At 40.0% G+C, this 10,020-nt stretch overlaps 1 long non-coding RNA gene across 1 annotated transcript; it reads right to left on the reverse strand.

Annotated features, from left to right (window-relative positions):
- Positions 1 to 3,848: 3,848 nt before the first annotated feature.
- On the reverse strand, positions 3,849 to 8,219 carry LOC142869959 (uncharacterized). Its single transcript, XR_012918487.1, has 3 exons — positions 7,808 to 8,219; positions 7,580 to 7,642; positions 3,849 to 5,686 (listed from the first exon to the last, which is right to left on the reverse strand). It is a non-coding gene; the product is annotated as an uncharacterized LOC142869959 (long non-coding RNA).
- Positions 8,220 to 10,020: the final 1,801 nt, after the last annotated feature.

Consider the following 10,020-nt stretch of genomic DNA (forward strand, 5'->3'; position numbering starts at 1 on the left):
AGCCCTGCCCTGACAGCTTTTCCTGGAAGCAGAGAACAGAACTTTGATCCCTGCTAACGACATTGGTGGTGCCTGAGGGCAGGCTTACCCAACCCAGCTCCGCCCAGAACAAGAGCTGACAACAGGACACAAAAACAACAGCATAGTCTGTTCCTCCAAGCAAGCGCCACCTACTGACAGGGACGGCATCCTGCACAGCCTTTTAACGGCACCCACTGACTCATTATACAGGGAGTGGTCGAATCTCACCCACAGACACCACCTAACGGCTCAGAAACTAAACAAGGCATGTGAATACCCAAACAAAAACCTAAAGGAAAGAAACAACAACTGATTGACATGGGAAGAAATCACCGAAGGAACTCAGGAAATATGAAGAACCAAACGGAAAACACACCCCCAAAGAGGAGCACCAGCCCCCTAGAAACAGACACCAACCCAAATCAGGCAACCAAAATGACAGAAGAGAAATTTCGTATGTGGATCATAAGAACACTCACCGAGCTGCAACAACAACTCAATAACCAACACAAAGAAACCACAAAAAAACCTCCAGGACCTGGAAAAAGAAATAGACACAATGAAGAAAAGTTTAACCGAACTCCTGGAAATGAAGAATCAATTCAGGGAACTACAAAATACAGTGGGAAGTCTCAAGAACAGGGTAGATCAAACAGAAGAAAGAATCTCAGAGATTGAAGATAACACCCTCCAACTAAATAAAACCATCACAGAGATAGAGCAGAGAAACAAGAGAAAAGAGCAAAGCCTACAAGAGCTGTGGGATTATGTGAAGAAACCTAATGTGAGGGTCATAGGGTTACCAGAAGGGGAAGAGGACAACACCCAAGGGTTGGACAAGCTATTTGAAGATATAATAGAGGAAAATTTCCCAGGCCTTGCTCAGAATCTCGATATACAAGTTCAAGAAGCTCAGAGGACCCCTGGGAGATTCAATGCAAACAGGAAGACGTCACGACATGCAGTCATCAGACTGACCAAAATATCAACTAAAGAGGCCCTTCTTAGAGCTGTAAGACGAAAGAAGCAAGTGACATACAAGGGAAAGCCAATTTGAATAACACCAGACTTCTCTAATGAGACTTTACAAGCAAGGAGAGACTGGGGCCCCATTCTCACTCTTCTGAAACAAAACAATGCCCACCCTAGAATCTTATTCCCTGCAAAACTAAGCTTCGTATATGAAGGAGAAATAAAGACATTCTCAGACAAGCAAAGGCTCAGAGAATTCACCAAGACAAGACCAGCCCTACAAGAAGTACTCAAAACAGTGTTATGCACAGAACACCATATTAAAAACTCACGAATATAAAAACAACCAAAACCCAAAGATTAAAGGCCAGATAATACAATGGCTCAAGAGAAAAATCAAAGCAACAACATCCAACCCAACAGAATGAACAGTAACCTACCTTACCTATCAGTTCTCTCAATAAATGTGAATGGCTTAAACTCTCCACTCAAGAGACATAGGCTGGCTGAATGGATAAGAAAATACAGGCCAAGTATATGCTGTCTTCAGGAAACACATCTAACCTGCAAGGATGCATATAGACTAAAAGTAAAAGGGTGGAGATCAGTATTCCAGGCAAGTGGAAGCCAAAAGAAGCCTGGCGTGGCAGTTCTAATTTCAGACGATTTAGTTTTTAAACCAACAAAAGTAGTAAAAGACAAAGAGGGTCATTATATAATGGTGAAGGACACACTTCAACAAGAAGAGATAACAATTTTAAATATATATGCACCCAACTTAGGTGCACCCAGTTTCATAAAGCAAACCTTACTGGAGCTAAGCAAATGGATTAATAGCAACTCCATAATCACCGGAGATTTCAACACCCCACTGATGGCACAAGACAGATCCTCCAAACAGAAAATTAATAAAGAAATAATGGACTTAAACAAAACCTTGGAACAACTGGGTCTGACTGACATCTACAGGACATTCTACCCACAATCCACTGAATATACGTTCTTCTCATCAGCTCACGGGACATTCTCTAAGATTGACCATATCCTAGGACACAAAGTAAATCTCAAGAAATTTAAAAAAATAGAAATCATACCATGTACCTTCTCAGATCACAGTGGAATAAAAGTAGGAATCAACCCTAACAGAAACACACATTTCTACACAAAAACGTGGAAATTAAATAACCTCCTACTAAATGATTACTTCATAAATGAAGAAATCAAGATAGAAATAAAAAAATTCTATACTCCTACACTGCTTGTGGGACTGCAAATTAGTACAACCTCTGTGGAAAGCAATATGGAGATACCTTAAAGCGATACAAGTGAATCTACCATTTGATCCAGCAATCCCATTGCTGGGCATCTACCCAAAAGATCCAATGACACTCTACAAAAAAGACACCTGCACTCAAATGTTTATAGCAGCACAATTCATAATTGCAAGGCTGTGGAAACAGCCCAAGTGCCCATCAATCCAAGAATGGATTAATAAAATGTGGTATATGTATACCATGGAGTACTATTCAGCTCTAAGAAACAATGGTGATATAGCACATCTTATATTTTCCTGGTTAGAGCTGGAACCCATACTATTAAGTGAAGTTTCCCAAGAACGGAAAAACAAGCACCACATATACTCACCAGCAAATTGGTATTAACTGAACAGCACCTAAGTGGTCACATAGGTACTGCAGTAATAGGGTATTGGGCAGGGGGGAGGGGGGCGGGTATATACATATATAATGAGTGAGATGTGCACCATCTGGGGGATGGTCATGCTGGAGACTCAGACTTGTGGGGGGAGGGGGGAAATGGACATTTATTGAAACCTTAAAATCTGTACCCCCATAATATGCTGAAATAAAAAAATAAAATAAAAAAAGACTTTGGTCAAATGCCATTGTCTTTACTACCAGCCAGAGAATGCAAAAGCAAAGACTCTAGAGAGTTATGTTCTATCACCAAGAAGTAACCAGATAGTGAAATGCAAGATAAGCCCAAGTGGGTTTCCAAGGGATTCTTTTCAGAGAGATGTGTTTTCCACAGGAGCCTTCTATAGCGGCCTCAATGTCTGTAGTGCCTTGTTTGGCCTCGGGTCCAGATGGTTTAAGATGTTCCCCCCAGCAAACCCAAAGCCCTATAAAAACCATTGTATGTGGCATGGATTGGGCCACCCACTGAGGACGCTTAATAAATGCTGATGATCTGGTTAGGGTCCCTCCCAGCAGGACACTGAAGAACAAATGGTTGCACCCTACAATGACTCATACATTTTCCCTAATCCTCCGTTCCCATAATTTGTCTTAGAACTGAAAGCATCTCCCACTCTCTTCCCGAGAGGCACCTTCCTGCTTTCAAATGCACATGCTCAAATAAGTGCACCAAGGAGATAAGTGTGTTTCACTATGTTCCTCTTCCACTGGCAGGACAGGGTGGCTGAGAAAGGTTCTCCTCCATCACATCCTGCAGAAATTCCACGGCAGCAGCCCAGGTGCTCTTTAATAAGGAAGACGGATATCAAAAATGGGCAGAAAAGTATTGCATCCTTTGATCAAGAAGACACTTTGAATTACAAATATCCAATGTTAATTAACTAGTAATTCAGGTGTTTCCTTGGATTTGGAACCTATAGACATTTTTTTTTAATGGACACTGTCTTCTCTAGTTTTTTTTGGCATAATTATGCAATATGTGAACTAATCATGATTTCTTGTACTAGCAGTAAGAGTACAAAATTTCAATGGGGGGAGGGGGAGAAACAAAATAGAGACCAACCTTCTAAATTTAACATAAATGGAACAGTCATGAAGGGAATTTTGATGATACAATAACTTTATTAGCTTGATGTGCTGACTGAGAAAAGATATAGCATGCATTTTTAAAAAGTGACTTTTAAGGAAGAATAATTTGTTCGCATAAAATATGATTGCTTACCCTCATAAATGTTTATGTGAATTTATTGTACTATAACCAAAGCCAACTGCATCAGCCACAGCAGGGAAACCAAATTCTGAATTGCAAAACAAACCAAAGGTGTGACTGGGAGCACATCAGCATCCAACGCTGACTCGGAGAAATTGAGGCAGTTAAAATTGTGCTGATTTTTCAGGATGCAAGGCTCCAATGAGACTGAATCCTTTAGAAATGGGGGGGGGGGGAGGCCACAATTCAGTCTGTGGCCCATCCTCCCAAAAAGAACAACACCTAGATGACACGAGGTGGCACCTTTCTCAGCTCCACCTGAGTTTCCACCAGCTGTTCACACTAGAGTCTGTCAACTGGCAATTTGAGGGGCAAATCCAGCTGCAGACGCCATTTTTATAGGTTTGCATTTAAATACTGTTAGAAGAGTTTAGAGCAAAGGTTTGACGGGCTGTGCTTTCTGACTCACCAGTCTCTACCATTTTTGCTCTTCTTAGGGTTCTCCCTTCATTCGTGGCCCTGCCCCATCTGGTGGGCCCTGCGACCTCTGACCCACACATTTGCCTTTCAAGGGCCCATGAAATACTACTCTTTTGTTATCGCCAAGCTGAAAACTGGAAGCCCTTCAAGGACACGAACGCCAGTTGTCTCCATCATTGGCCGGAAGAGAAGTGTGCAAAAAGGAAGAGGAAGAGACCTTGATCCTTGACGAGGACTTTTACACTAATTTTCTCACTCAAGGCTTCACAAGGAACCACAGGAAATCAGAGGAAGAGGAGGCTCCAAGACCTCGTTTCCCCAGCTAGCGCCCAGCTCTTCCAGAGATTCTAAAGCTACCTGTACTCCTAAGCGATTGGATGCTCTGTAAGTAATTAGAGATGAAGGACACAAGAGATTACTAAGGAATGTGTTGGCGGACATGCAGAAGGACAGGCAAGATTCTATGAAACAGACCAGGACATCTTGAAATCTTTCAACTGTGCAAAAAGAAAACCCTTTTTTAGTGATGATTCTCCATAATCGGATCACTTATTTTCTTGGTATCATCAAGGAAAATGTCTTTAATACTGTGATTTTTGTTTTTAGATAAACGGGAAAGCATGGTTTCTGATGGTTTCTGATGTCACCTTGTCCCATTTAACTTTGTCATGCTAAAAACAATGCAAGAGAGGGACAGGAAAAGAGATGGAAATAAAACAGTAAAAATGTTGAACCTTACAATGTGCCAAGCACTGAGTCACAGGTGGCATGTCATAGACCCTCACAGGTCTTTATTTTGGAAATTAGGACATGGGACACAGCTAAGTAGCTTGGCCAAGGTCACAGAGCAAATAACAAGGTAGCTGTCCTCTACTTTGTCTATTAGAACTGCGAGTGGGCCAATTACCATTTAGACTCACTGCTTCAGTTTTTCAGATTATATTGCATAGGTTAAGCTTTGATTTTTAAGGCTGAAATAAAAGTGCAACATATTTGCTGTGACATTTTCATTTACCTAAACAACTTCTATTACCCCTTCCCATACCTAGTTGAGGCCTTAGTGGTCTACAGTTCATTGAATAGGCACAATTTTTATATCTGATTTCCAAAGCTATTCTTTAGAATGAGGTTTCAGAAGACAGAAGCAGCGGATGTCAGTATTAATAGCAATGCAACTGGGCACAGTGGCTCATACCTCTAATCCCAGCACTTTGGGAGGCCAAAGCAGGAGGATCGCTTGAAGCCAGGAGTTCAAGACCAGCCTGTATAAAATAGTGAGACCTTGTCTCTGCAAAAAAAAAGTAAAAATAAAATAAAATAAAATACCAACGCATTGAGATAATTACTGGAAATGTAGCCTGAAAGAGGATTTTTCTGAACTCCAGTGATCACTGTTTCAGTTCTCTCATTTCCTTTGGCTATAAAGGGATTGAGCTTCAGTGAACAATTTCAGCCTCTGCTTATGGAGAACTCTTCACTTCTTCATCTGGAGCTCTAGCAAACAGCTCAAATGCATGGGCTGATAACTGTATTTCTAGATACCATGTTATGACTGTGTCCACCACAGGAAGTTGGTTTTGTCTTTTTAAAATACCATCATGAAAGTATCCTCACAGCAAGAAACCTGAGAGTGAGCAGAATACCTCATACAGTGTGTCAAGAGGAGAGTTAACAAAAAAAAAAACCCTGCAATATTTTATTTCCACATTATTTCCCTCAGCCTTCCTGTTGTCCAGACCTTTCTGACCTTTTAAACCACAGGTAGCTTCTGGCAAAGCTTGAGACAGATGGCAATGTGAAGTTCCTGGCAACTGAGATAAATGCACACAACATCAAGCACCCACCTTACAATTTCAGAGGCTCAGGACACCCCAGCTCCTACCCAAGGCCTCAGGAAGGGTCGCTTGCTAAAATAATTTTCTGGTTAACAAGAAATCTGTGCAACATTTCATGCCTGGGTTTTTCAAAAGCCCCCTCTGAGGGATCTACACTATGCATTTTAATTTAGGTTTACACATTTTGTTTTTTAATAGAATGAACTGTGCATAACAACACATTTCACAATATGAAATGAAAAGCCCTTGATACACTTCATCTACTGGAAGGTTTTAACTCTAAATCCAGAACAAATAAAGCAAAATAAACATAGCAGGACTCCAACTTGCCTCTTCCAATGTTTGGTAGTTTGTTTGGGCATAGATTTAGGGGAGATTTTTCAATACGGAAGAAGAAAGAGGAAATAGTAAGGCACAGGAATGTTCGTGATATGCTAAGGAATCTTTCATCTCTTCTGGAATCGATGACCTTTTATTGAAAATCACAGTGTGTAAGATGCTGTGTTGAATCCTTCTTAGTCATTTTGCCACGTTTGCTGAAATCAATCCTTTTGCAATCAGCTTAGATTTCAAATAACCTTTGAGAGGCATGCAGCATGTCAATGAGTATTTGAGATCCATTTGAAAACACAATAGGAGGGTTAATTTGGGGATCATGGGCATTTTATATTTGTTTGTGTTCAAATCCACAGGGTTTTATAGAGATCAAGGTTGGTTAACACAAATTTTCTAACAGAAGCTGTGCCCAGGAGCTGTCAGTGGCCTTCAGGAACATCCTGTTCATCCGGACCTCTAACCCAGAGTGCTTAGATGACTTGTCTACAATTACACAACATGGGGAAGAGCTGCAGTTAAGCTTGTCATCAGAAGGCCGAGTTCCATGTTTGGCATCTGATTCTCAGACGTCATCAGCAGGACTTGAAGGCACCGGTGTCCCCTGGCAAACTGACCCATTTCTCTAAGGACATGGATATGTTTTAACTGGTATATTTGGGCAAATGACACTTCTTTTGAAAATCTTTTACAAATAGACTAGTTATAAACATAATCTTGCTTCATTCCACAAGCCGGACAACTTATGAAAATATGGAATTCTCCTCTCAATTTCTTTTTCTTTGTGACGTTCATAAAAATCTTTTTTCTGATCCTATGAGCTCATCTGCAATAGAAAAATAATCATACTATGTCTCTATATTTCATTAGCCTAAAAGTTAGAAACTGCAAATGAAGCAGAGAAGACTCTTTTCCTTCTCTCTGTTTTCTAAATCCTATTCACTCTCCAAGACCCAACTCTGACGAATCTTCACAATGTCTTCTCCAACTACCCACCCCACACCCTGACTTACCAAGGAGGTTAACTTCAGTATCATGTATTATTCAGGTCTCTTCCTAACTGGTCTCTGTAAAAACTGAAAGTTAAAACAAAGAATAAAAATGAAGATCAAAATAGTGATTTATCACTAGTGAGTTTTCTAAGACCAACCTCTAGTCTATTTATTTGGGCAGACTTGCCCCCAGTCTCAGGCACCCCTGGGCCAGGGCAAGAAGCAGATGCACACCCAGGTGAAACTCACCTTGGAAGAGAAGCATGGAGGGAGCCCATGCTCTGTGTGGACAAGCTAGCTCCCAAGAGGAGGAAGCAGAGTGGAACTGTCCTGACAATGTTTATCAATCACGTGGGTCACTCGACCTCTCCATGAGGGTACAGTAAATAAAGTGGAGAGAGAAGCCTGATGTATGCCCAGTAGAATTCCTCCTCCAAAAAGCCGGAGGTGAGGAAAATGTTCTCCTCTAACACACAGTTTTGCATTAAATTTCTCTACCCCTGTGAATTCTGCCCTTTTATCAGGATTTTTAAGCTTCTCCAGAACAGGGACTGTGTCTTAAATGGCTTGTGTCCCTCATTGAAGCAAATACAATGATGGATATTTAATAAATAATAAATATTTGTTTTTAAAAGGATTGATGATAAAAGCAAGGGTTGTACAAAGTTAACTGGTCACGTTTGTAAAAAAAAAATTAAATATATTTTTTAAAAACCTTGGTACCTCCCTTTCCTCCCTCTCTCTCCTTCCTTCAAGAAGGATAAAATAAATTTTTTTACTTTTATATAAATAGAAAAAACCTTAGTATACTTATCTGTGGCATCAGTAGCTTGACCAGCTTGGACCTGATACAGATTCTCATATCCAAAAGACCTGACTTAAAACTATGCAGTCTTATTCTTTATTGCAAAAATTCTCTATTTTGTTATTCAGAACACATTATCACCTAAAAACTTTGAGTGTAATTTGGCAGAAGTTCATTCTTCACACACTCACAATCTAAATGTTTGTTCTCCTTTAATGAAATAGCTATTGATAATATTGCAAGATTTCACTGAAAGAAAAAAGAAATACTTATCAAATTATAAGAAATGAGAATTAGAAACTACTGCTTACCCAACTACTACTTACCTACCCAAATTGGGGTAGGATATGCTCAAATTCCTCCAAATTGGTTGATGACAATCTTGCAGCTATACTATAATCAGAAAAAATAAAAAAATAAAAAACCTACACTCTGAAGAAGTGCCCTACCAGCACACCAAGCAAATTGTGGGTGTAAAATTCTTGAGTGTTTACACACCATCTGCCAAGATATTAAAAATGCAGTTCCAGACATAAAAGGAAGCATAACAAATTAAAGAAATTTCTAAACTGGAATGTCCTGAAATTCAAGCTCTAAAAATTCCCTTAAGTAGGAACTGATGAGATGAAGCATTCTCTCTGAACAGACATAGATTGCAAGAGCAATAGTGAAACTATTACCTGCATATTGGTCAGTATTCACCCCTAAAAAGAGGTAATTTTTACATATTCCTGGAAGAAAAAGGAAAAAAAAGTCCTCAGTTGCTACATCCTAGAGACAAGTTAAAACTTCCCCATTATGACCACTGTAAGTCTAAGTTATCCTTAGTAAGGTGAACCCATTTTTCCAAAAATATACAGGTTTGGGACCCATAATATTTAAAAATTTTTATTGATACATATATGTACATATTTATGGGGTATATATGATTTTTTTTCTTTTTCTTTTTCTTTTTTTTTTTTTGTAAGACAGAGTCTCCCTTTGTTGCCCAGGCCGTGAGTGAGTGCCGTCGCATCAGCCTAGCTCACAGCAACCTCAATCTCCTGGGCTCAAGTGATCCTCCTCCCTCAGCCTCCCAAGTAGCTGGGACTACAGGCATGTGCCACCATGCCCGGCTAACTTTTTCAATATATATATTAGTTGGCCATTTAATTTCTTTCTATTTATAGTAGAGAGGGGGTCTCGCTCTTATTCAGGCTGGTCTCAAACTCCTGACCTCAAGCAATCCACCTGCCTTGGCCTCCCAGAGTGCTAGGATTACAGGCATGAGCCACCATGCCCGGCCTACATATGATATTTTGATACATGAATACAATGTGTAATGGTCAGAGCACGGTATTTAAGATATCCATCACCTTAGACATTTTTCATTTCTCCGTGTTGGGAACATTTCAAGTCTCTTCTAGCTATTTTGAAATATACAATATGTTGTTGTTAACTATTGTCACCCAATGGTGCAGTCAAACATTAGAACTTATTCTTTTTATCTAACTGTATGTTTGTAGTCATTAACCAACTTACCTTCATCTCCTTCTCACACCCTTCCCAGCCTCTGGTAACTATCATTCTACTCTCTACCTCCAAGAGATCAACTTTTTAAGCTCTAACACACAAATGAGAACATGTGATACTTGTTTTTCTGTGTCTGGCTTATTTC

The sequence above is a fragment of the Microcebus murinus genome, chromosome 3 (assembly GCF_040939455.1).
Source record: "Microcebus murinus isolate Inina chromosome 3, M.murinus_Inina_mat1.0, whole genome shotgun sequence".
Lineage (NCBI taxonomy): Eukaryota > Metazoa > Chordata > Mammalia > Primates > Cheirogaleidae > Microcebus > Microcebus murinus.